Source organism: Cinclus cinclus, chromosome 1 (genome assembly GCF_963662255.1).
Source record: "Cinclus cinclus chromosome 1, bCinCin1.1, whole genome shotgun sequence".
Classification (NCBI taxonomy): Eukaryota; Metazoa; Chordata; class Aves; order Passeriformes; family Cinclidae; genus Cinclus; species Cinclus cinclus.
This window is the reverse complement of record NC_085046.1, coordinates 28628002-28654506: the sequence shown is the minus strand read 5'-3', so window position 1 is coordinate 28654506 and position 26505 is coordinate 28628002.

The following is a 26505-nucleotide window of genomic DNA, read 5'->3' as shown; positions in this document are numbered from 1 at the left end:
AATGGCCACGCTGAAACCCCAAAATAGAAAGCCTCTGGAAAATGAAATACTTTCTTCAAGTAATTTTGACCCAGAGAAATATTTAATGGTAGACAAGATGTTTGGTTTTGTGTTGGCAATAATAAGACTAATTTTCCCAAGGGATGGGGGAAGCATTCTCTCCACTCTCTCACATTTTGAAATTCCAATGGGGAAAGCTTAGCTATTTTTATCGTGTTGTCTTTTAGTTCCTGCATCACTTTCTTCTGTGAAACAAATAGAGTCAAGTACCAGCACGGCAACAATCCAAAGAGCGCAAGATGCTTCCAGGAGAAATGAGTGATATATATAATGTTTTGTACAACCATCTGTACCATTGTTGATTTTAATACATTCTTGTCTTTATGCCTAAAGACGCATGCCAGCATGAAGTCCTTATACTGAATAAAGAAGCATGCTACTTCCCTAGAGGAAAAAGCTAATCCAATCTGTCTCATTTACAGCTTGGTTTAATGGTCAGATCACTACTGGAGATTTTCATAGCATTGTAATAACATGTAACCAATCAGTAGATTGGACAGGATGCGAATGCTTACACTTATACTCACTAAATGGCAGGATGTGATTGGAATTGGGTGCTAAGGAAAACATTCTCAAAGATACAAAAGAGTATATCTGAAAATCCAAGTGAAGGAGACACACTGGCTTATTTGAGAGGCATTGGAAAGCAGAAGTCCATGGGCTCATTCCCTTGGTTTGCCCTTTCCCAGCATTTTTTCTTTATTGGTAGCTGGGGAGTAATGCAGCTGTTTGGCCTTCTGCTCTCATCTGATGAACCTCATGTTGATACATCTTTAAATTAAGAAATAGGAATGTGTAGAATTTTCATACTAAAAGATGTAATGTATAAATTCAGTGTTTTACAGATTAGGAAAGGGTTTCCCTTAGTCTTCCTGTACTTTGGGAGTGCTATAAACATTGTACTATAAATAAAATGTAATGTTTCCTCTCACAATAAGGATTTTTAAAAAGATGGCTTTGGTGCTGTGTCTTATGAGGGGTTCAGTGTTGTGACAGATCATGTGTTTTAGAAAGCAATGATGTGTTGAAGTGGCTTAGTGAACTGCAAGTGCAAAGAGATTCTGCATGGCTTGGCCATTATAAGATTGTGGAGTTTTACATCAACAAAACTTCAGAAGTCTAACGATCTTCCGTGTTGGAAGTTATTGGTACCTTAGGTCTTCTGAAATCCTACTTCATTATTATAGGCCACATTCAATGAAAGATAGGGAATTTCTTACATGAACTGAGTCATGTGAAACCTAGAGACTGTCTCTTCCTTACTGCCATCTAACTCTCAATGTGCCTTCTCACTGTAGACTAATTTTTCCCTTTAATTTTTCCCTGGTCAATATTTTTGTTGCCTATATTGCTGTATCTGCCTATGTCTCCTGCAAAGCCTCATCATAAGTATCAAACAATTTTTTCCTCTTTGATCTTAATGAAGTTCAAGAAGCATTTGGATAATGCTGTCAGACACATGATGTGACTCTTGGGGATTTTGTGTGCACAGGTAAGAGTTTGACTCGATGATCCTTCTGAGTCACTTCCAATTCAGCATATTCTGTGATTGTGTGATCTCTTCCAAAAGGCTCAGCGAGGCAGGCGAGCGTGTAGGAACCTATATCTTAGAGAGTAGCACCATGGAGCAGCATCCACCTTCTCTAATCACCTCACTTGAAGGTATTTATTGCTCCCCACCACATAATGGAGTCATCTGGATGGAAATACTCACCTTTGTCTTTTTTTTTTCTTTTGAGCACAGTGTAAGAAGTTGTAAGCAATGCTACAAGCCTCACTAGCATAAGGCTGTCATTTGTCACAGTTTTCCTCATTATAACTTATTTTTCTACCAGAAAATATTGTGCAGAGCAATCCAGAAATCCCAGAAGTGCATTTTGCTTGTGCATATCAAATCTACCCCACATGCACTACTCTGTGTGCAGTGCAAATACAGTAAGTTCAAAGCTTCTTGGAGGCATCTGTCCTGCTGTGCATGTGACATACACATTTCTTGCATGGAAAAGACAAAGCAGCAAGCTTAGGAATGTGTGATGAATATGTGAGCACATACAAATACGTTTGTCTAGATTAAGCAACATTATGTTCCAGGCTCATGATCTCACATGCCTGAAGATGTGAGTGCCACCAAATCTCCAGAGAGAGGTAAAGGACTCCTGTCAGCTTATTGTTTCTTGGTCAGTCCTGGGTGAGTTCTACACACTGGATCTTTTCTGTTGAAGAGTCCAGCTTCACACTGTTCTAGCCCTAGATGGTCACCTGTATTTTCAGGTATTTTTGATAAATAAACTCTGAAAAGCTAGTCTCAATACCTTGACGAACTCTGATGAAATTACAGACTACATAAAGACTTAAGGAAGAGTGATTTGACTTGCAGTTCTTCCAATAATGAGAGCTGCAGTTCATTCTAGAAGACCACACCAACATTATTTAAATGTTGTAATGGGGAATTAGGTTTCAAATTTTAGTCATCAGGAGTTTAATGTTGTGGTCATGGTTTGTGTGCATATTGCAGAACTCATGGGTAAAACATTGAATAGAAACATTTTTTTATCCCCTAGTTGTCTTCGAAATCATGTTTCATTAGAGCAGTGCAAAATGTTCACAATGAAACACCAGACCACACAAAAGTCACCTGGTGTGGAGTTTCGTTACAAACTAGTAACGCAAACCATATTTATCAAAAGATTTGCTTAGCATTGTGCAACTCCTGAGTGACCTGAACTCAATTTTAAGCATATATGGTGTGTGGCTTTGGATCAGAATCATCCAAAATTCATAGCTATGCATGGTTTTGATGTGAGGTGTGAATAAACACCAGGTGAAGCACAGCAATTCCAATTGAGTTTCAATTTGATCAGAATTCAATCCTCACCCGGTGTTAATCGGTGTAGCTCCATTGAAGTCAGTGATTTGCCCCATTGTTGAGCTGCACCAATTTACTGTAGCTGAGGACTTGATTGAAATTTTTAGTTTGTTCGAACCAGAAAGTCAAAGTCTAACTCAGTGGGTGTGAAAGTATTTGGATCAAAATGAAAGAAAATGTTTGGACAAATACTTGTGATATAAAACTAGTTCTATATTTTGCAGCTGCAAGGTCACAGCCCTGAAATACAGATTCCTAATGATGTAACCATAAGTTTAAATTCTTTCTTACTTTTTTTTGTTAACCAGAAAAATTACTTTTGCTATATCTACCTTGTTTAAAAAGAAAAAAACTGTATTTCTACCCAAGTCCTATAATAATCTCAAATCAAAAATGTTTTAGAGGTAGCTAAGAAAACTCATGACCTTGATTGGAAAAGAATGCCTGAGAAATCTGTATATTTGATTTGTACTTTTATTTTTAATATATAGCTGTAAAGGCAGCAAAGACATTCGAGTTCTACAGGACTACAAAGAAGATCCTAAAGATAAACTTTTCCAGGCCAATCTTGGAGAAAACTGAAAAGTGACATCTTTAACTTGTCTTTCAATTCAGCTTCCTTTTTTAATTGTTTCCTTTCCAACAATTCCATCAACTCAGACAGCTTTCCACTGACTTGCCCTGGTCCCTGAATATACTAAATAAAGAGAAAATAGAGCTCTAGTAATGCAATAGGGTGTATCTGAGACATTGCTAGTGTTTTCTGTAGAAACAGGAGTGTGATGTCACGCATTTATTATGAATGGTCAGTGTGGCTTGGCTGTCTACATCCGTACTCCTAAGTCAAGGCAATGTTCCTGGGTGGTGGGAATTGATCAGCTTTACTGTTAGATTGCTATGTCTTCCCCAGCATGGTTTGATTTTAGGCCTGGGCCAGACAAATTCTGGCCACAGTGACCATTTCCAAATTGGATGTGCATCCCTGTACTTGCAGGATGAAAAAATTAAACAATATGGTCACAGTCCAGGACATGCCAGTTATTTACAGCTATCAGGATTGTTCTGGCATGCTTAAATTATTGTAGTTGTTATATTTATCTGACAAGTTTTGGTCACCATGTGACATAAGCAGCTTCAGTTCAGATGTCATGTATGTTTGTTAATAAGACAAATTTTAGGAATCTGCCAAAAAAAAACCAATCAAACACTTCTCAAGAGACTTGTGCTCCTTACTGGTCACACAGATTAATCCAGGATATTAAGTATAGGTGTTTTTACAGTACACTATAAAAGAAAAAAGAAGGTGGATTTCTAGTCTGAAAAGACTCCTCTTGACAAATGCATTAGAACTAAGAAAGGATCGTGTATAAATATATTTTTCTCAGTGGAACAGGTGAAAACTCTATCAGAATTGACTGATAAAGCATGCTGTCACTGCTTTCTCACTTTGTCAATGTTTTCATTCCTTTTCCCTTTCTTTAGGTTTAAAAGTGTTAAAAGTGTTATGAGATGAATCTTTAACAATTCTATGTCATTGCTTTTGTTAGATAATAAGAAATAAAAGGACGAACATATGCAAGTATAAAAGCTGTTATGAGAAATGTGGAAATAGATACCAAAAACTTCACTAAATTTTGAAATTTGAACCGTGTCTTGGGTTAACAAATGGCTTATGGAGATTTTTTTTAAAAATAAACAACTGACAGCATTTACCAAAACTGTACTGTTTTATGGCAAAAAGGGTGGGGTGGGGGGTGCACTTCATTAGAATGACTTTCCATTAGTGTATTCCATTTGGTCACTTTTCATTGGAAAACTAATAGTCAAGTTTTTCCAGAGAATGCTTCCATTAGAAAATTTAGAAGATCCTGTCACAGTCACAGCTTGTGCAGTGAGAAGCATCCTTTAAACTGAGTGCAGAGTTGAGATGATGATGAGGTAGGAAAACAGTTTGGTGTGGGATCATTTCCAGGTGTAGAACTGCTTCTATTTTGTCCCGATCTGAGAACACATTAGGAAAAAGTAACGAGCTCCCTTTCCTCCCTATTTAGTAATCCTATTCATCCCTGGCAACGCTGATGCTGCATGTCATGATTGCTAAACTCTAGTAGGTTAGATAAAGAGGTCTGAATGTTTAAGTTTGAGAAAGAAATCTGTTGTGCGGCTGGGAAGTCTCAGACTCATCCCCTGTTCCCAGATTCAAGGAATGAGGGAGAGCTGTAGCCTCTGGAGAGGCGTGGAACTAAGGAGTGAGCCTAAAAGAGTGAGAAGAGTGTTGAAAGGAATTGCCCAAGACATTCCCTTAGAACAGAAACCACTAGAGAAGAGGGATGGTCCATTGGGTGATGAAAGGTCCAGACTGAGAGCTGGGAAATCTACAGCAGCCTGAGGTAGTTCTTGAAAGGTTGGCTTCTTGCCTGTCTGCCTGAGGTTTAAGCCCCAGACCTGTCAAATTCTGCATACAGCTCTGTGCTGTTTTGTGAGTTGGGACTTGGAGTTTTGACTCAATGCCAAGGGCCTGCATGCACTGCACCTACTGAAATATTTAGGGTATTGTTAGGCATTGTAAACTTTTTCTTGGGGTGTATTCATACAGAGGTTTTCTTGCATTCCATAGAAAAATATAATTTTAAAAGGTGTTGTGAAAAAGATCACTGGCTGAAAATTTAATTTCCTGCCCAAATGGATGACGCCTGCAAGGTAAAATTAATGCGTTTAAAGAAATCGGCTATCTAAATCAGTCTCTTTCAAAAAGTTTGCCTCTGTCAATAAGGCAGAATCTTGTGAATCTACACACTTCATAATTTGCCCATAAAGTTGGCAGTTTTTCCCCACTTTTTTTGTAATGATTTAGTAGCTGTAGCAAGGGCTCAGATTACTCGGATTATATTATATTACACAATATACTGCACCATATCTACAGAAGAACCTTAGTAATTTGTATTAATATGAACCCACCCATAGTAGTTTACTGGCATTTTTAAAAATGTTTTAATTTTCTTTTATTTTTCTTTGTCTTTTTTTGTTTTATTTTTATGTGTTTTTTGTTTGTTTTGTTTTTTGTTTTTTGGGGTTTTTTTTAATGACAGGGCAAGGAGGGCATTTCAATCCAGCATCCTGAACAAGTAGTGATGGGGTGTGATGGTGGAAGTATGGAAGGTGGGGAAGGGACCAGCTATGAGAAATCTTAATTATAGATCCATGCTATTGGATTAGGAGTCAGAAGACCTGCTCCTGATTCAGAGAGTGATTTTACTGTTCCACTAAATTACACATTTGTTGTGCTTTGCAACAATCTGTGAAATGTTGGTAAGACTGAGTCTTTTGATATCCTCCTCTTTAAGGTCTTATATACATTTTGCATGAAGTGGCATTATTTGCTTTTAAGATGCATCCTGTGATTGCTTATGCAGGGGTTTGGTTGGAATCACTAAAAACTGGAGTGGTTTAACATACCTTTGCATGGGGTGCAAGGGCAATGAGATTTCAGTTCTTCTATCTGAAACACTGGAATTTGAGACCAAAACCAAGTTAACGTTATTCAATTGTTGTTAAAAGCTGCTGACTTTAGCTAAAACAAATTGGTTCAGTTATTAAAAATTTGTGTTCATCTGGACAATGATTAAGAATATGAAAAAACCAGAACCTGGCCATGTATTATACTCCCTAATTTTATTAAGGATGTGATATTTATTCCATCTAAAAAGGTGTTTCTGGCTAATGACATGATTAAAAATTTGGCTTGACATTATCTGAGCGTGTGCAGCAAATGTGACCTTGCATTTTATAGGATTTTAAATAGGATTATTATGAAGGGGGGGAGCAACTAATTAGAAGATGGCAGGTTTCCAGTTTCCAGTTGATGACCTGCTGTTGCTTGTTGCTGTCCCCAGAGTGAGCGTAGCAATACGATCCTGCGCTTCGGGATGTACAGAATGTTCTGTGGTGTTCAAGTCAGGCGCTCTATGGAAACTTAGCAGGATCTTGCATCCGCAGTGCTTTTCATACGCTTGAGCTGGGGAAATCTGCCAGAAAGCCAAACCAAACATTTTTATGGGTTTCCTCAGGCGCTACCTCCACATCTTGTTGAAAAATTAAAGCACACAATCATGGGTGGGTCTGTTGAAACAAGCAGGCACTATTATTCCAGGTTTTCAAGGTTGTTTTTCAAGCTATGGATTCAGTCAATTAAGGAGGAGCACATTTGAATTATTTAGTGAAATTTCTTATGGAAAACCTTAGTTCAGAAACACTTTCTGAATAACTCTCATTGACTGCAACAAGAAATCATAGAAGGTAGAGATCTTGCTGGAAGCATAAGTATCCCAGAAATTAAGCAGTATAGTTTTATTCATGAGATGGAATTTCAGATGAAAAGGTCCAGTAGTACTCTCATTTCCCACTCCCCATTTCACTCCCACTGTTTGAATTCATTAAAAACTTAGAACAAAGTCTTGTCAGAATTTTTTGTCACTATGGCTAGGTAGAAATTGGAATCCTACAAATAAAGTGTCAAGCTGTGGCAGCTAGGAGTTCAGTGCAGCTTAGCCACCTAAATATTTGCCCAAATTTTCAGATGAAGTTTTCAATCCACACTTTGCTCTGTTAAGGCTATATGTTTATCATCACTGGGCCAGCTAGTTTCAGCTTGTGCACACATCCTCAAACAAGCTTTAAATCATACTTCTTGGCTGCCATGTAGACATGTCTTTAACCTCTGCATAGCAATGCCAAACACTAAGGTATTTTTTCTGATGCAATGTCATTGCATTCTTTCTGAATCCTCATCTTTGATCTAGAAAGAGCATCCTGGCTGGATAGGAAGTCAGTTCAGGCTATATAGTCAGTTCACATTATAAAAATTTGTCTTAAACCTTTCAAGACGTGCATACCTAAGACCAATTAAAGGAGTTTTATTTCCATGCTCTTTTAAGATGTTAAACAGTAGATGCCAATTGTGCCAAAATGCTTTTCTAGTACAAACTATCCAGAAGCCAAAAAATACAGGACATCTTCATCCAGAGACATTGCCAAGTGCAAGCATTCAAAATAAAGCTGTAGAATGATTGGGTTGCCATGCACCTTTTAATCTGAGGACGCATCTGGAGAATTTCCTGGCTAAAAGCCCTGAGCTACATAGTTATGCATGGCATTGATATCTGAGATTGCCGGGATTTGAAATCCTCTTACTTTTTTGGGGTGAGTGAGGTAGAGGGCTGTTTTTTATTTCTTTTGTACCAAAGCCCCTCTTGAAAATAAATACTACACAGTTCTGAAATGTTTATGATGAAACTTACTCTTTGCAGTCTTGTTGTCTTATACTGTTTTCCAAAGACTTACCTATTTTGACTTGTTTTTAGTCATGGATATCCCTCAAGGATCACAACTGCAATTTGCTTGCATGCTATTAAATCAAGAAGGTTCTCATAATTACATATAAATGCATATAAAAACATAAAAATTTGCATAGGAGGCAGTGAGAGAGGGGAGTAAAAGACTTTATTTCTGCATGAGTAGGAGGAGAGATGGTCCAACCTTGGCTTGTAAGTCAGTCTCCCTAAAATATGCTTTGTACTGTGGGCTGAGCTCTGCCCATGTGAATACTTTAGAACCCTCTGTTTGCAACTACCTAGAGGCTCCTGGAACTATTAAAGTCTCATTTTGTTCCTCCAAAGTGGAAAAAGGAGCCTGGCCCAAATTAAGCAAGGAGTGCTGCTCCCAAGACATACCAATCTTTATGGGACTTCAAGCATAGTATTTCAAACTCTTAATTCAGAAGTATAGGGGAAAGCAATCGCCACTATATTATGCCTCTTTTTCTAAACAATTCAGTATGTTTTCTTTTTGCATAAATGTGATACAGCTGGTTCTAGTACCATATTTACAGTAAATATCCTTTTTGGTAAACTAAGGGCTTATTGAGGCAGTACAGTAATAATGTGTTAAAGGATTTAATCCGCTTTTTGAACAGTTACTAAGTATATTTTTTTTTAATGAATGATCTGAGCATGTTGGACAAAACTTAGATCAGAAGATCAGAAATAAGCCAATGTTTACGTTTTTGATTCACTGCATATGAAGGAATTGTGGGTTTTGAAGGAATCCTGACTTTGCTTGAATTTAGGGATGTAAGATCTAAGGGGTCTCCTGTGATGAATTTCTTCAGGAGTTCAAATGAAAATATGGAACTTTCAGCCAGAACCTATTGCTTAAATTTAATGAATTAATTAGACACAGAAAAATGTTAAAATGTAAGGAATGAGAGTTTCTTCCTGCTTTAACGATGTTAAGAAAATGGACTTGTGTTATGGTTTGTATCATTGATCCAATCTGTTTTAAACATCATTGTATCCTGGTTGATTATTTTCTGCATCTTTTTGTATTAAACAATATTATTCAGTAGAGATGATGGCTGTTACGGTCTGTTTTCTTCAAAGAGATTTCTTGCGTATATCCTACCATGCAGAATCAAGTAAACTTGGAAGAAAATGCCTCTAGACACTTTTCTGTAAGTCTGCTTAACTAAAGCCAAATTCATTTATATGGCTTTTGATTACCTGTGAAACATGTTTGTCAGTGTAACTAGAAAACTAATGTTAGTTTTCAAGGAAATTTTAGAAACTTTTAAAGAGACTAAAAGTGTATAAAACAAAAAGTTGTGCCCTTAATTATGCACCTTTTCAGTATAACTCTTTATTGGATTCTCATTGTGGTCTTCAACATCCTCATGAGGGGAAGAGGAGGGGTAGGCACTAATCTCTTCTCTCTTGTGACCAGTGGCACAACTTGAGGAAATGGCACAGGGAGTGATTCTTGGGGTCTCCTGTGCAAAGCCAGGAGTGGGACTCAATGATCCTGATGGGTCCCTTCCTACTCAACATTTCTATGATTATTGAGTTCACCTTAATTTCTGACATGTTAAGCACTATTTCAAACAGCCTGAGGGCAATTTTTGTCCTCAGATTTGAACTGTCAGATAATGGAATTTTAGGTAGCATACATGGCAAAATGGCATCCTTTTCTGTGTAAGTCTGCATACATATCCCATTGAAAATGGTCAGTCTACATATTTTTTTATTCCTGCCTCTAATTTGCAGATGACTTCTCTGACATAATGAAAAAGCTGTTGTGTGATGTAGCTCTTCTCAGAGAAATTGATGGGCCTCTAGAACCAAGAGCTATGTCCAGCTGAGCATTTATCCTTCCAGATGACTTCATCAGACAGAAACAAAGGAATGCAAACAAAGTCTTGAGTGGCCTGCTCGAGTTTTTAAATAAACTATTCTGTATTTTCATAGTTTGTAAAGTGTTTTTATTAATTTTTTATCTTTACTCTGAAGCAGTTTATCCTTCAGAAGTTATTGTGATAATGGCTAGACACCATCTTTCAGTTTCCAGCCTCAGTTAATTTCTGACTAGTGCCTGCTGCCTTATTATTGTGCCAGTCCTATCTGTTGGCTTATATATTCTTCTATACTTCTATTCTTCTTTCCTGGTGTTTACTTTACAACCCCGAATTAATTTTATAAAGCTGCTCCAATGATAGGTTATTAGGTCCTCTGACTATCCTAGTAAGTTATTTCACACCTGTGCTAGTGATAAATTAATTATCCTTGAAGAAAAGCTCTATGTAGTATTGCAGATGAGGCCACCCAAACCTTGCACAATTGGACACTAAGAATTTGCTACTTTTCCTCTAGTGTCATCTTAAAAAACATTGCTCTTGTAGACTCCTGCAGTTATCTGGTGATTCCAGAGCAATTTTAACGAATCTTTTCCAAATGAAAGTTTTGGTTCTTAGCCTTCAATGCAAGTTTTGATATTTTCACTACTGTGTGTCATCTCCTTTAAATTCATAGATATTCAGTTCATTCCATGTTTTTTCTTGTCCTCTTGTGTTTTTATGTGTACCTCTTTGGATTGCCATCAGTGCACTCCAAAGTTCTAGACCCAGCAGATGAATCAAAATAGTAAAAAAAAATCAATCCCTTGTGGAATTGTCCATAATTCCAATTTCCTCCTGGCCCTTTGTTTCAGTTTTGTGCACTACTTTCTCCATTTTTTTGTTATCTCCAATTTTATGCATTGGGCTTCATGCTAACATATACTTTATGTAGTTAGACATTGCACTGTTTGCTAGACCCAATGACAGAATCAGGATCAGCATCTTTCTCCCTGGCAGATATCTAGCAAAATAATTGAAAAATCCACTAGCCTGCTTCTTATGTTCTTAATTATTCCTAACTTAAGTTTTCCTATTAGCTGTAGCAGCAGAGGTGAGGTCAGCATTCATGGCTGGGGTAGTTGTGGTTTTGGAATGGGGATTTCATTGGTTTGAACATAAATAATCTGGGGTTTGTGTTTTTAAAATGTCTGGTTTATTTAACAGTGAGAAAACATTCAAAACACATCTTCTAATTAAAAATTTTGCTGTGGCTCTCAACAATGTACAGATGTTAGATATTTTGTTCACGTATTATCCTGTATGATATTTTGATGGATAGCACTTGACTAAACTGCAAGACTGAGGCTATTTTGTCCTATACTGTCAGAGTAGCCAAGTCCAGGGCAAACTGGGTTTTCCTTAATCTGAATAGAATTTTTTGTTGCTGTTGGTTGGTTGTTGAGAGTTCTTTTAAGGCAGGAGTGCATCACTGAATGACAACTTAATAGAAAATCTCCAGAATTTGGGGTATTGACTCTGTAACGCCCATAACGAGTCTGCTTTGTTTTATGGTCAAGTCTGTCAGAGTGTACAAACAGCTAGTTGGCTACAGCTTTAGGTCTTTTACCCAGAACCACACATGGAAAAGCACCACAATTGTCTAGCATCTGAAAACAAAAATTCTTATTACATCATTCTTCACCTTTGGAATCCAGCAGTCTATTACTCTCTTTATTAATACTTCAGGCATCCCAAGCAATACAAACAGCACTGTTCTTGGCCTCATCTAAAAATAGTCATAATATCAGGGAGAACTTCATAATGGAATTCTCTCTGCAAGGAAGATGCACCTCATGTGGGCCGATGTTCTTAATCTTTCAATCACATAAACCATCCAGCAGCTCCTCTCGCTGGCACAAACAGCATTTCCCACCAGGGCAATGAGTCTTTCAGACTCTTGAGTTTTCCTGCTTACAGTTCAGCATTAGCATTTGGATTGAGGCAGCTGGATCTGAGCAGGTTCCAGGGCCCATTAAACTTCATCATCTTGAAGTTCACTGGCATCACTGCTATTTAAAAAAACGAAACACACATTCCACATGTGCTAAGTATAACTTTCATCACTACAAGTATTTCCATATTCAAAAAAATGTGAATTTATATTTGATTTGTGCTTTATGAAAGAAACTACTATATGAAGTTTCCATTTTGGCTAAGTGCTGTTTAATTTGTAACTTCTCAGAGGATTAATTACAGAAAGAGAAACAATAATGACAAATAGAAGGATTTGTTTGTCCAGAGTGATTTAAAAATAAACAGGATAATAGGGCTGGCCATTAATCTGAGCTGGTAGTAAAGGACACAAACCTCTTTTTGTGGGTGAATAGGTGGGTCTGGTTAAAGCTAGCATGTCAAAGAAACTGTAGGTAAGATCAATAAATAAAGTTGATGAATTAAAGAATTCATTTATGTTTTAGAATATCTGTATCTTGGATACACAGAATTTGGAGATCTTCAAAGATATTCTGCCCTTTGCACAACCAATTTGTTATTTAAAAACAAGATAAGGCCATGTTTCTATCTACAAAATTTTGATTTTGAATGAAAATAGGATTTATGTTGGAAGTTACTAGCCGAATCCTTAAAGGACTTCTTGGTGTAACATATCCATTGATTAAATTGCAAAAATCTTAGGGTGATTTATTTATATTGTTAATAATAATTAAACACAATAATGGTTTTAGTTCACATCTTTACATCTGCACCCTCACCCCAGACTGGCAAACTGGTTTCAGTTCTGGTCACCTTCCTGTAAACCTTTTACCTGAAAACTAATTATTAATTCTGACTCTAAAACTAATTATTAATTCTGACTCTTTGTTTTTGGTTTCTTTGCTTGTTCTAATTCATGACAGTATTTTAGTATTTTACCTCTCACCGCAATTCAGTCATTGTAAACTTTTCTATGCAGATTCAACTTGTGAATTGTGAACTGGAATAGTGAAAGATTCCTAAAGGGAATTTAACAAGTCCTCTTTTTTTTTTTTCCCAGTGTAAATTTGGAAAATAATGATACAATGAAAGCATTAAAATTTCTTTGCTGTTCTGAAAATGTATCTATAATAACTCTGAAGTAGCACATGAAACCCTGAAGGTGAAACAGAAAATGACACTGACTAACTCTGGGAGCCCAGCCAACCACTGATTGCATAGAATTTAGATCTAAGGGGGAGTTAGGTGCTGAGTGGACATACTAAACATAGTGATTGGAAAAGGAAAGAATTAATAAATACAGAACATTCATAGAATTAACCTCTAAGGTGATGGATAGTGCAAAAGGAAGGTTCTTGGGCCATCGGAATTCTTAATCGTTTACACAATTCAGTAAGTGAAAAGATATATATGGAAAAAGGCAACATGACTTGTAAAGCATCACAGATATTTGCAATATTCACAATACCCCTATTTATAAATGAAGATGGTGAAAGACACATATTGAACACAGTTTGACATTTGACCTAAGATACGGTACATAAAGATTTTGCACATCAACTGATATTCTTGGATGCAAAAAAGGAATTTGAATTGGATTTCCTGTGGCACAGGAACTTGGAACAACATGAAAGTAAAATTTTGGAACAGCAGTCAATCTAGAGATAGAAAGTGACATCAGTGAACATGAAGTGGCATATATATAAAGGAAAAGGAAAAATAGGAGGGAGCCATTTTGTGTTCTTACTCCCAACAGGTACAACTGACTATACTGACAAGATGAAGGAGAGTGAGACAAAGCAGAGACTGGCTGAAGCTGTCAGCACAAGTATTGACAATGAGCCAAATTGTGAAGGTGACTCATTATGAAGACGTAAACAATCCTGGCTGGTGACTCAGTGGTGAGGAAGCTTGGCTAAGACATCTGTAGCCCATATAAAGAAAACAGGATGATGAGATTTCTCTAGGGTATGGTAAGATAAACTATGGGACAATAATACTGCACGTGCCTATGATAGCCTGAAGAAAGTTGGGACATACTTACCCTTTATAGCTCATGAAGGAATGTACATATCACCAACAAAGGAAGCTTTGATTGGCATTTGCCTAGGGAATCTGAGAGGAGTGCTGGAAATGGATATAGTGTGAATCTTCTGAGAGTCTGTGGAGGAAGGAAGAGGGTGGGTGATGAATATCATCATGTAGCGAATGAACTCTGCAATGCAGAGAATATTACACAGTTTGATCTGTTAATTCTTATGGCTAGGAAACCACCATCTGTGTAGAAGGTCCATCTCCACTACAATTTTAAAAATTGCAGTGTGTGTCTGGGTCAGTCTCAGCAAAGCAGAACACATTTTGTAGGAGTTGTGCTCCATGGATGATGGGAATGATTTTCAGTGAAAGGTGAGTATTATGCATCTGTATACCACTTAAAGAAGCTCACGGAACAAGACAAAAAAAATATCACTGCTCACATGATAGTTTGTGATCACCACAAATCATGTGGTGCCTGAAGCAAAAAACTTTACAGAATCATTAGGATAGCTAGAAAGCAAACATATTACACATTGTTTCAGTCTGCATGGAAAGAGAAAGTTGTAGGTAAATATTTTGGAACAGTCACTTACAAACTTTATGAATTACATGGAAGTGAAACCCTTCCATTTGTGGTGTGCTAATGGGAAACTAGGAATCAGTGATCACAGGGAAAACTACTGATTGGCTCTTGTCATTATTTGTAGGCACAACAAATCAAAGATCCTTAGAGCTTTCTGTAACTTACAGATGAACACAACTAAGAGTTCAGCACTTTTGTGAAGACAAATAAACATACAACATCACAGGTGTTCTGCAGAAGACACCACAGTGAGATACTACTTTTTGAGTAGTTTGAGAATATTGGGCAATATTCCTTAATTCTGAAGGCTTTTACTTATTTTCTTTCCCTAGATCTCTTAGAGAAATATTCTTGACCTTCCACTACTCTTATTTTACAAAATGGTTTCTCTCACTGCTGCCATTGTATCACAAAACTAATGGACTTTATGTCACAGACATTGCTTCTGCAGGAGTGTATTTAGCTGTTGTGTCTGAATTTTGTGACCACTGTTGAGGGAAGTGTGTGCGTGGCTCATTCCCACACCTGTTTCCTCTCTGTGTTTCATTGCCAGGGAGGTTCACCGAGGTCTGTAGAGGAGCCTGAGTCAAATGATTATTCTGTAAAATGTTTCACTTTATGTCTATCTTCCGCTTTATACACATGAGAGAAAGAGGAAGAAAATATTGTTAGGAAGTTTTTAATGAAGGAAAATGGAATTACAAGAGGTATTTCTCTTCTGAGAGGAGAGCTAGTATTCATTTATCCCCTTGTCATAGCTCTATTTTTTTTTTCCTGTTCATTAAAATTGGAATATTTTACAGTTTCTAGGGTACTATTAGGTAAAAAGCTGAAGTTGCAAATGATGCCAAGAATTCCTCTCAAGGGATCAGGAAATGTTACCTTCTTGGCTACTGCAATGAAACCCGAAACTTTTGTTTTGGAGTTACATTTTACAGACTCCAATCCTGTTTGGTATTTGGTAAATGTATCAATTTGTCAACTAAGCACTGGCCTTCTGCAGCATTTTCTCCCAATGAATTCCTATTAAACCTAATGCAGGGAGGGTAAATTCCTCCCCATCATGAGTAAGTGTACCAGAGTTTGGTCCTAAATGAACTGGTAGCTATGTACTTGCAATCCTTCCCAGCTGCTGACAAAGACCTGACTGAGCTGGCTAAGCCAGCGAAGAAGCAAAGAACTTAAATTCTCAAGAGCTTTAATCATGTAACATAACTTTAAAGAAAAACATTGACTGGTTTTTTTGGAGGAACTGGGGCTATTTTGACCACCGTTGTTTAACAAATCTGCCATTGTCTGCATTTTTTCTGCTTTTATAGAACATATGGATTTCTAAATTAATTTAAATAAGACCTAGATAAAAATCTACTTTTGAAATTGCAATGCATGCTGCAGAATAGTGATAAATTCTCTCTACCTTGACTCAGATATGGAATTCAGAGGCGGGGTTCTCTTGTTGTCAATTACACATTTGGAAGAAAATTAATTTGGCTAATTTGGCACAGCCTTAAGTTCTAAGCATCTGAGAATAAAATTAATTGGATAATTTGAGCACAGCCCTAAGTTCTGGGAGAGCATCCTGCACTGTCTATTCAGTAAAAAGCATTGTCTGAAATGTTATTGCTCTAAGCTGCATGGAACAAAAAAGCAAAACCTCTGGCAGGACTGGGATACCTTAGGAAGACTTTCTACTTGTGTTCATGAAGCTGGCAATCAACGCTGTACCACCTGTAAGACAGAAAAATACAATGAATGCCCTCACTAATTTTTTCCCAAAATAAGATTCCAACAATCTGAGGAGATATGTTCAAAACAAGATAGGATCATTAGAATTTTCTCACAAATAAGGTGATAACTGAAAAGAGATTCTGGAATAGCACTGAAGGAGAAAAAGGTGTCTCATTAAAAATAAGAAGAAAGTACCTTAATTCTAGATGTACTCTTTGTGGTTTTAACTGGTCCCAAACATTGTTTCAGTTGCTTTCTTAATCATGGGATGGAAACTGTTGTGCATCTGCTGAGCAGATTCACACTCTTCAATCTTATAATTAAGAACAATTATTTTTTGAAATTGAGGCCCAAGACTGCCAAAGCATCTCAGTGACTTTATGTTACTTTTAGATAGGCTCCCCAGGTATGTTAATGACGAATGAGAAAATATCCAAATTGCTTAATACCTCCTGAAAACCCCACATCCAATGCACATCTGCCTATCTCTAAAGCAAGAGATATTCTATTCCCATATACAATAGCATGATGGCAAACACGCCGGATATGGGGTTGTCGTGAGTCACCATGACAGCTTCTCAGGGGGCCCAGACCATGAATAACCCTCAATAAGCTAAATTAGGTAGCAGTCAGGGAGGACCCTTTAACCCAGACCGTTGCTATGTTTCAAACAATTCAGTGTGTTTCTATGCTTCGTGCACATACTCCTTGTTAATATGCTGGGCCAGCTACATATTTCACAGTTAGCATCACAGAGGAAGCAAGCTTACTAATCGGATGTTACTCTCTCTGTCCCTCTTGGATTGCTGGAAAGAAGGAAAGAAAGAAAGAAAGAAAAGGAAATTTTATATTGTTAACTCCTCAAAAGTTTTAATGCCTGCTTTTAGCAGAGCTTTAGTGACAATACACTAAAAACTATGAAATCATAAAGAAATTATAATAAATGAGCCACCCTGGGATTTCAGCTATGGTCCTTTTGTCTGCAGTGTGTTGAAAGGCAGGACCTTGTATGAGAATTGCAGTTAACTTGTAATTTGTTTTTAATATGAGTTCTGTAATGCCTCCAATATTTCTGTCACTTGCTGTGTTCTTGTTTGGACTAACTGGAGAACTCTATCCAGTTTTCAGGGTTGTATCAGAAATCTATCAGTTTAAACACTTTTGCATATCTTATAGTCCTTCTAACCAGGAAAATTAATATTTTGGCAGCAAATCTTTCCCAGATCATGCAATCTGTATCAGTGTTTAGCTGATGATCCATTTTGCATTGTTTTCATCAATTATCAACATTTGCAAGGCTATCTTTTAAATCACTAGTGTTTGTTTCTCTCTTTCCTGGCCCTGAATGCTTGGTTTCTTAACCTCAGTTTTGTTCCAACCTATTTTTGAATCCCCTTGCATATTTCAATGATATATTGCTTATGAGATAATATGAACATGTAGAGTTTTAAAAATATCCCCTCTGACTTGTGGGTCATAGGGGGCTTTTTTTTTGTTTTACTTTTTTGAGGGAAGTTTGGGTTGTGTGTTCTATTAACAGCAATTGCCTGAATTGCTGTGCTTCTGCCACATATTGGACTTCACATCTCTAGGCTGACACCTGTTATTTTTTGCAATAGCCACTTCTCACGTTCTTTGAAGTTGTGACAGGTGTTGCAAAACATAGAGGGTTTTTATATCATGTTGGCTTAGTTCTTATTAAAACCAGAAAATATCTTTTTTCAATTACTTTTTGTGCTTGAAAAAGGCCTCCTCTTCCCATGGTACAAAGGAAATGGATATTTGTTTCAGGGTTCATATGTTACAATTAAGAAAAAGCCAGGTCTAATACAAACAGAGAAGTAATGACCCCTACCTTTCTTGTGGTTTATTCAATAAATGAGTTTTTATCACACTGAAACATGAGAGGGGAGACATTGTATCTTGGTTGAGAACACTAGTGGACAACAGTTTTTGGGTTAGTAAATATTTTCCATTTCTTTTGCACTGTACAGTTCTTTCACATCTGTCACAGCTCTTGAAAATTCTACTTGATTAGTGCTGAGCCAATGAGATTCAGCTCGGAAACCTTTCAGTGCTCTTTTCCCTCAGCTTATCTTGTTTTCTTTCAAAATCTGATTGGAAAACAAAGGGGAATGAAGTTGTTTTGACTCTATTCTTTCTTCCTCATGATTAATAAAGACTGATTTTCTCTCTCTTTTTTGAAATCATTATTTTATTTGTCATATATTTGATAGAAAGAGCAAAGTACTGTTCTATGAAGAGGAGTGTTATCTGTGGTGTGGAAGAGTTAATAAGGAGAAGCTCCTTACAGATCTGAAGCACAAGTAACCTAGAGGTTCACATCCTTGGCTATAAATTCATAAGCTAATCCTTGGAGACTGAAAGACATATGACTTTTTTCTTTGTGATTTCCTCAGAGTTCTACCCTTAAATCCAGCCTTCTCAGAAGCATGGCCTAATGCTCCCTGGGTGCATTCCCTGGTGCATTTCCCTTGCTTGTAAGTTTTTGAAAAATCATGCCAGATCATGTTGCTATAACATTTTAACCTTGCTCCACTTGGGAATCAATAGCTTGCTCCAAATACCAGTTGACAGACATTGGTCTTCCTTTTGACTTTCTAATATTATGAATTACTCAGATTTCTGTGATAGCTCTTAGAACAATTGTATGCCTTGCAACTGCAATTTATGTGAACAGTAATATTCCTGTTTATCACAGGACTTAAGCATATGTTTAATTTAAGCTTTTGCTTTATGTAACACATTCAGAAAATGCTTAAATGTGTGTTTGGGTACTTTACTGAACTAGGGTCATTAGGTACTATTTGAACTGGTAAATTCCCAGTATATATTTTAAAAATGCAGGAGAGTATGTTCTGGTACTACAAAAACTGTCAGCAAAGTTGTTAAGTGTTCTCTGCTTCATTTAATTCTTCCACTTCATTTTATGACACGTATTACAAATAAGGAAGGATATCAGAATTTTTTAAAAAAATACTGGTCACTTGACCTCATTTCTTTTACAAATTCAGTCCATATTAAAAAATAAAAAATAGCATTATGCTCAATGAACAGTTTTTGGTCTTTCATCTGCAGTGATCAGGGACAGGACCCAAGGGAGTGGCATGAAACTGTGTCAGGGAAGGTTTACACTGGATATGAGGAAAATGTTTATCACCCAGATTGTGGTTGGGCACTGAACAGGCTCTCCAGGAGCTGGTCACAGCACAAAGTCTGGCAGAGTTCAAGAATGGTTTAGACACAGGCACATGGTGTGATTCTTGGGGTGTCATGTGCAGGGCTAGGAGTTGGACTTTGATGACCCTTGTGGATTATCTATGATTCTGCAGTATATTTTTAAGGCCATTTGTATTGTGATACCTGTTTGTATGTTTGGTTTCTTATGTTTGAAGGAATCAGGAAAGATATCATTACTTCAATTTTTTTTCTAAGTGTTCTGCATACTAAACAGCTTTAGCTTTAACTAAAAGTTCACTTCAGAAAATATTTGTTAGATCCTTAGCTAGCATGTTTGAAGGCTGACAGTGCCCAAGCCAGTAACTGTACCTCTCAGAGAACATGCTTGTGTAGCTTTTGAGTTGGAGCTGGGCTGCAGCCAGCTTGGACCAGAGACACAGAGGAATTGAGGGAAATGCTTGCACCTGTTTGCACAGGCATAGCTGTAGTTTCACTAGGTATAATTCACCTCACAGGGCTGGAAAAAAGCCCACACATTTTTCAAATCCCACTGGAGACTTACTTTGAGGACTTAAGTGATAAAGGGGTCTCCTGAGACCCATATATTCAATGATAAATTTTACCCATTTATGAATGCATATACTATGCCTGCATGATTTTCTGTGGTGCTACCCATAGGTACTGCATTTCTCTGATAGCTAAAGCTATTAAACTATTAACCAACAGAAAAACCTCAGATGCCATTTAAACAGATGTTGTACCTTTCATCAATAATGACTACTGTGTTTTCAATCCACTGAAATTTAAGGTGTTTCCTGCAGCAGGTGATATGGAGCAATCCCAGATGAAACTTTTATAAACATATACAAGAAAAAAATAAAATTAACATTTTGACAGTAAATATGTTAAATTCTGTGAGAGTGTCTGGTGTATTTCCAGAAGGAAAACTTCTCCAAATATGGATTAGCAGCTTCAGGAACAAAAATTAGGAAAATCATCCTCCTTCAAAATAATCATGTTGGCTGTGAGTACTTTCAAAAAGCAAAGTTATTAAGGCAAAGTTGCATACAGATGTTAGGGGTTATTTGAAGGGTTTAGAAATGGTATAACATTGATGTTGCTTTAACAGCTTTGTTTCTGCTTTGGGAAACTGATTTACAGCTACAGCCTCATCTGAGGAAAACAAAGTTTTATGACTTAAAGATAGAAATACATTCTTGTATTCTTGGGAATGTACATACCTTGTAGTCTAAGTTGGTAATGTTAAAAGCACACAAATATTTTTTAAAGTTGATTTTTGTGCATTTGGATCCCAAAATTTCTTTAGAAAGATTAGTACTTGTGAAGGAAAGGCTGTGTTTAAAGTTGCCCTTGAACTTTATCCTGTGAGGTGTTGGGCATTTGTAGTACCTATTGAAATAAGGAGGATTTTCAGGGTTAAGCTGCTATTCATTCTATCAGCTTTCACATTGCACTGAGGTTTTAATAATTTTTAAGTGGAATTTCTCATGACTGAATTTCTCTTGCACTGCAACCTGTCATATTGCAGCCTGGTTGGGATATTCAGCCAGGAGCTGGAGCAATTTCACCTGTGCCTGGAGTCACTTTCATGCATCCAGACAGAGAACCTACTCAGAAAAGTACCTTTATCTTTGCATGGAAACCAAGACTATTCCAATACAGGAGTCCTTTACTGACGCAGGGCACGTACACTGAGAACCAAAAAACACATCTTCTGTTTAGGTATGTAGTGATTTCCTCTGGCATTTGCTGTCACAATCAACGGTCCAGCCATTACAAGCATCTGTTCTTATCCACCACCTATCTACTTCTCATTACTGGTAGGACAAACAGTCTTTGCTTACATGTAGCTTTTACATGAGGAAAACTGCTAAAATAATCACATGCCACTGAATGCAGAAGTCTCCACTTGGAGAGTCAAAACAAGAAAGGTAGGAACCCTTTCAACAGTCTTATCTGTTGTTTCCTTAAAAAAAAAACAACAAAAAAAGGCAGAAATCTCTATATCCCAAAACAATAGCTAGAAATGCGCAGCCTCTGCCACACTTGTCCCTTAATATTTGTGAAGCAGTGCTAGACCTTGTATTTTGGATAGTATTCTAAGTATAAGCTACTTTTCATGTAAAAAACAAAATTTTCTAGGGCAATACTTGTTAACAGGAGAAAAGGAGAGGGTCTTCAGGGACAGGGAAGTATTTTCATACTGTTTTCATTTTCTAATACAATGCCCTTGGAAAAAAAGGCAGAGGATGACATAATAAATTTGGAATTCCAAGGTCACAAACAGGAATTCAGACAACAAATGGGAGGGTTTAGGAATGTACATTGTAAAATAAATCTATCAAATTTAAAAACAAAAAGTTAGTATTGAAATGTGGTATTTCCAGGGAGACATTTGTATTGTAAATTCAGATCTTTCCCTAAATGATTATTTGATATATTTTCTGATTTATTTTGTTATATTCAATGTTGTCAATGCAAATATTAAGAGGTTTTATATTTTTTCCTCAAAAAACAACCACTGGTCTCTTAATCTTGATATTTATTATTCCACAGGAATGCTTAATTCAGTTTTCAAGTTCCATATGACACAGTAGAATTTTCTGCATCTGTGTAGGTAGCAGCCAGGGACATATATGTAGCAGTGATAAAAGTTTATAGAAAACTACATAACAGGAAGCTTTTGAAATGGAAATTTGAAAGTCTTTTCTGGAAGGGATATTAGTAGCTTTTTTTTCTTTCCTCTCCTTTTGTACCTGGGGTTTTGGCATTAGGATGACCTAAAAAAGAGCTGGAACTTCTGCTTCTTTAATGAGATTTTTCAACCTTATTTTTTGTATTAGTTTTCCCAGACTAAAATCATAAAAATCTACTGTACTGTATAAACTATGTACTGTTGTTAAAAAGTGCACTTTTGCTTTGTAGGCTACCGTACCTATTTGTTCCTGTTTCCTTAATATTGTTTTCTCCAGATGTTGGAAGTTAAAACACCCTTGTTATTTTTTCCAGTGTCACTCTTTGTTACTTTCCATAGGCAATGTTCACCAAAGCCAGGCAGTAGAGGAAATAACAGATGTGTTGCCCTCAAATTATGGGCATAAAAATAACCTTAATAAAATAGGTATTAAGTGACAGCACTTTACAAAAATCCAGGTCTAATTTACTCTAGCCTAGAAAGTAATAACTTAAGGGACCTCAGACACGCATCCATGGACTTCAGATAGTTTGTGGCAGAGCGACAGTAGCTTGGATGATGACAATCCCAGCTTGCTGTCGATGGCACATTCCAGGAGAGGCTGACAGGGTGTGTTTGTGCTAGACACTTTTCTGCCTGTAACCCCATTGTTTGCTTGCAATTAATATTCCATTATAGATCTTCTAATTCTGCCAGAGAAACCCTCCCTTCTCCTTAATAATAGTAGTAACAACATGACTAATAATAATTAAAAAAAAAATAAATTCAGCCGCATTCTGACTTTGCAGACAAAATTGTCACCCTGGGTTTACTCTCCTTTTACCAGGCCTTTGGTTCCTGCTGCTCACAGAAAGCTGCAGATGGCTGCCTCAGCAGGAAGCCCTTCCCCCTTCCTTAATGGAACTCGTGGGAATGCAGGGATCCTGGAACCAAAGCCCTCCTTCCCTTCCAAACCTCCTCTCCAAACCCCTACTGAGTAAAAGGAAAAAAATCCCCACATCCCTGGAAACATTTTTGCCAGCCTGTTTTTCAGTAAAAACTTAAATTAACCACTTCACTCCTGATTATAATAAAGATTTGTTATTGAAACAGCTTCTCTTTAATGTACTGAATCATTTCCACCCGCTTATTGAAGTCGTCCATTTGGGTTGAATTATAGCGTCCCACTTCCATTATGTAATAATTTCAAATAAATGAAAACAGGTTTGAATTCTCCAACAATTAGCAAAGTTTTAGCACATTCCCCCTCCCCCTACTCCTTCTCAGACACCCCTCCAAAAAGTGAGATTAAAAACCTCAAAATTTTGGCAAAGTCACATCCTAAGTTTTCTTTTCTTGTTAAAATCTTCTCCCAGATTTCCTCAAAGACATCATATGGGTTAAGTTATGACTTCCCTTAATATTTATTTTCAAGTGAAAAATAAAAACAGCCTAAGCATTGTGATTTGATATTAGAAATGGAAGAGTTAAATGCTTGAACAAAGCACTCCATTTATAATTTTTGTTAGGAGTTCCACACTGAGCATTAGAGTGAGGTGTGTCTTATAAAGAGGGTGTTTATATTGGATTTGATATAGTTAAGAGATTCAGCTTACATATAATAGTCTCCTCTAAGAAGAAGCATAAACCAGAATGAGTTCAGTGGGATTTGCTGAAGTATAAAATATAGTATAAAAGTCTAATCTTATAGACTAGTATCAAGCATGGAGGAATTCATCCACTACCGAAAGGGAAGGAAAAAAATGGGGCCAAATCTGTAGCTTTTATATTTTGGAGGTCTTAAAGCCTCTAGCATGGCCTATGCTTGCTCTTTTGACTAAAGGTTACAAGAGTGACTCGAGGCAGTTGAAAGGGTTCCGTAGTTCAAAGGATTTTAGGTATGTTTCTTATAAAAAAATTCATTAAAAATAACTCATCATATATGTGATGTTTTTACTAATTCGAATGGTTGGCTCAGGCCTGAAGAAAATGTGGAAAAATTACAATGAAGAATGAGAAATAATAGGAATTTCACACAAATTAATCTACTATAAAGAAAGTTGCTAGTGTCTCTTGCAGAGCCTTAATAACATTGAATTCAGTATTTGGAAGTTTATAGTAACTCTGTTGTCTAAATAAACAATCACTGAAATACAAGAAGGATTTTGGATTAGAATGGTGAGCTTAAAAAGGTCAGACAAGCCTGCTAATGAAAGCCATCCTGTACAGCTCCATCAATTCAGAAGATGCTGAGCAAATGGGGAAGGGTGGAGGAAAAACTGTTTGCCATCTGACTTAGGCAGTTTGGCTTCCGCTCCACCTTCAGCGTGATACTGAATGTTTTACTTTCCCAATGCCCATAGAAAAAAACGAAATCTCTTAAACTGGGATGTTTTAAATACTGCAGAAGTAAAGAAATAAAAAAGCATACAAAAAAAGAATTCTTAAATAGTAAGGACCATATGATGTACCCTGAAAGCCAGCAGGGATTAAAGCAATGGTCTCATTAGTTTTGCAGTAAGAAAAGTTCAGGGAGGACTGTAGAGTGGAAAAATAAATATACATCTGCACTTAAATACTAGTCTAAAAAGAGGAACATATGGTAACCTCTGGATGCCAGCTTATCTTAATGAAGGTTGCAAAGCCTGTTACATTTGATATAAAGTCTGAATGAAGACATATAAATATTACACAGCTTCCTAGAACTGATGGTATCACACTCCAGGGTTGTTACTTTTGAGTTCATTTGCTGCCAATAGGGCCGTGATTCAAAACACCGTCAGAGGCTGAAAGTTTCCAAAACTGTATCTGTGTATGTAATTGTTAAGGAATCTTTAGAAGTACGTATTAGGAATGAGAGAGCTTAACAGGAGGAATGGACAGCTTTTGAAAGCAGTTGACACTGCATGTGTCAACTTGGAAAAAATAAAAGCAACATTCCTGCAAAGCTAGTGAGTTCTCTTTGGTGACATATATTATGGCAACACCAGTAGGAAAACAGGAATGAATAGAAACATCTTTAAAATAGAAGCACTGAAAGGGTAAACAGAAGATTATTTTTTTATTTACCAAATATGAATGCTATTATCTACCCAATAATAAGAAATAAGTGGCGAGTGATGTCGTCATACTGTATTCTTGTCAAGTGGTCAGCATTCGGGCTTTGTGGTTTTCAGAGACAGATTTATTTCCCAAGATGAGGGGAAAGTTCTAGAAAATCCACTCCATAAAAAATGTTTTTGTGCATGATCTCATTCATTATGACTTTTACTATGCTGCAGAATGAGAAGTGATCATAGTAGAGATACTTGAAAGGTGAAATGCGACCAAATGCTCCTTAAATATAATAGATAAAACATGAATTGCATTTCAGGAAAGAAAAGTAGTTACCCTGGAAATACTTTAAATGTTTGCATGTGTAATGGTTCTCCAAGACCCAGCACATTAATGATAGGCCGTTGCACTGAGCTGAAAAGGAAATCCATTCCCGTACACTGCCCCTATCCAAGTCCATTAAGAAATAATGGTTATAAGATGAAAGTCGTGTTAGGGCTTCAGTGAAAATGTTTGGCACACCAGGATGAAAAGTCAACAATCTGCTTTTAACGAGAGACACTGGAAAAACTTTGGTTAACATACCACTGAAAATATTAATTCTCCTTAATGGCAGGATGCAACAAAGCTTTTTATAGTTTTTGATCCATGTCATAAATTTGGCCATGACAAAGGGATACTCCAGCTTTAGCTCACTGGCAGAAACATTAGCTGTTTCCCATCACTAAAAGGTTAGTCCTTTGGATTCTCTCTAAAGTGCCAAAGGGCCAAATTCTTAGCATGGAAATAAAATGACATTGGCTAAAGAATAAGAGTAAAAAAATCAGTGCGTAAACTGTAGCAGATTTAATTCAGGACTTTCGTTTTGCATCCACTGCCTTGCTAAGGGGTGTAAATAAGATGCAAATAGGAACATGTATTTTAAGATGAAATGTAGAAGGATGGTGACAATATGATGTAGATGTTCCAGCTGTTTCCCAGCTATTTCTGGTCAATAAACCAGTGGAAATATCTACATCTGTGTGCTTTTTCTTTGTGTAATTGGATATTATCATATAGTAAAAGGGGAAGTGTTTCTTTTATCAGTTCTGCGCAATGAAATTTGGAATCCTTGCTGAATCAGA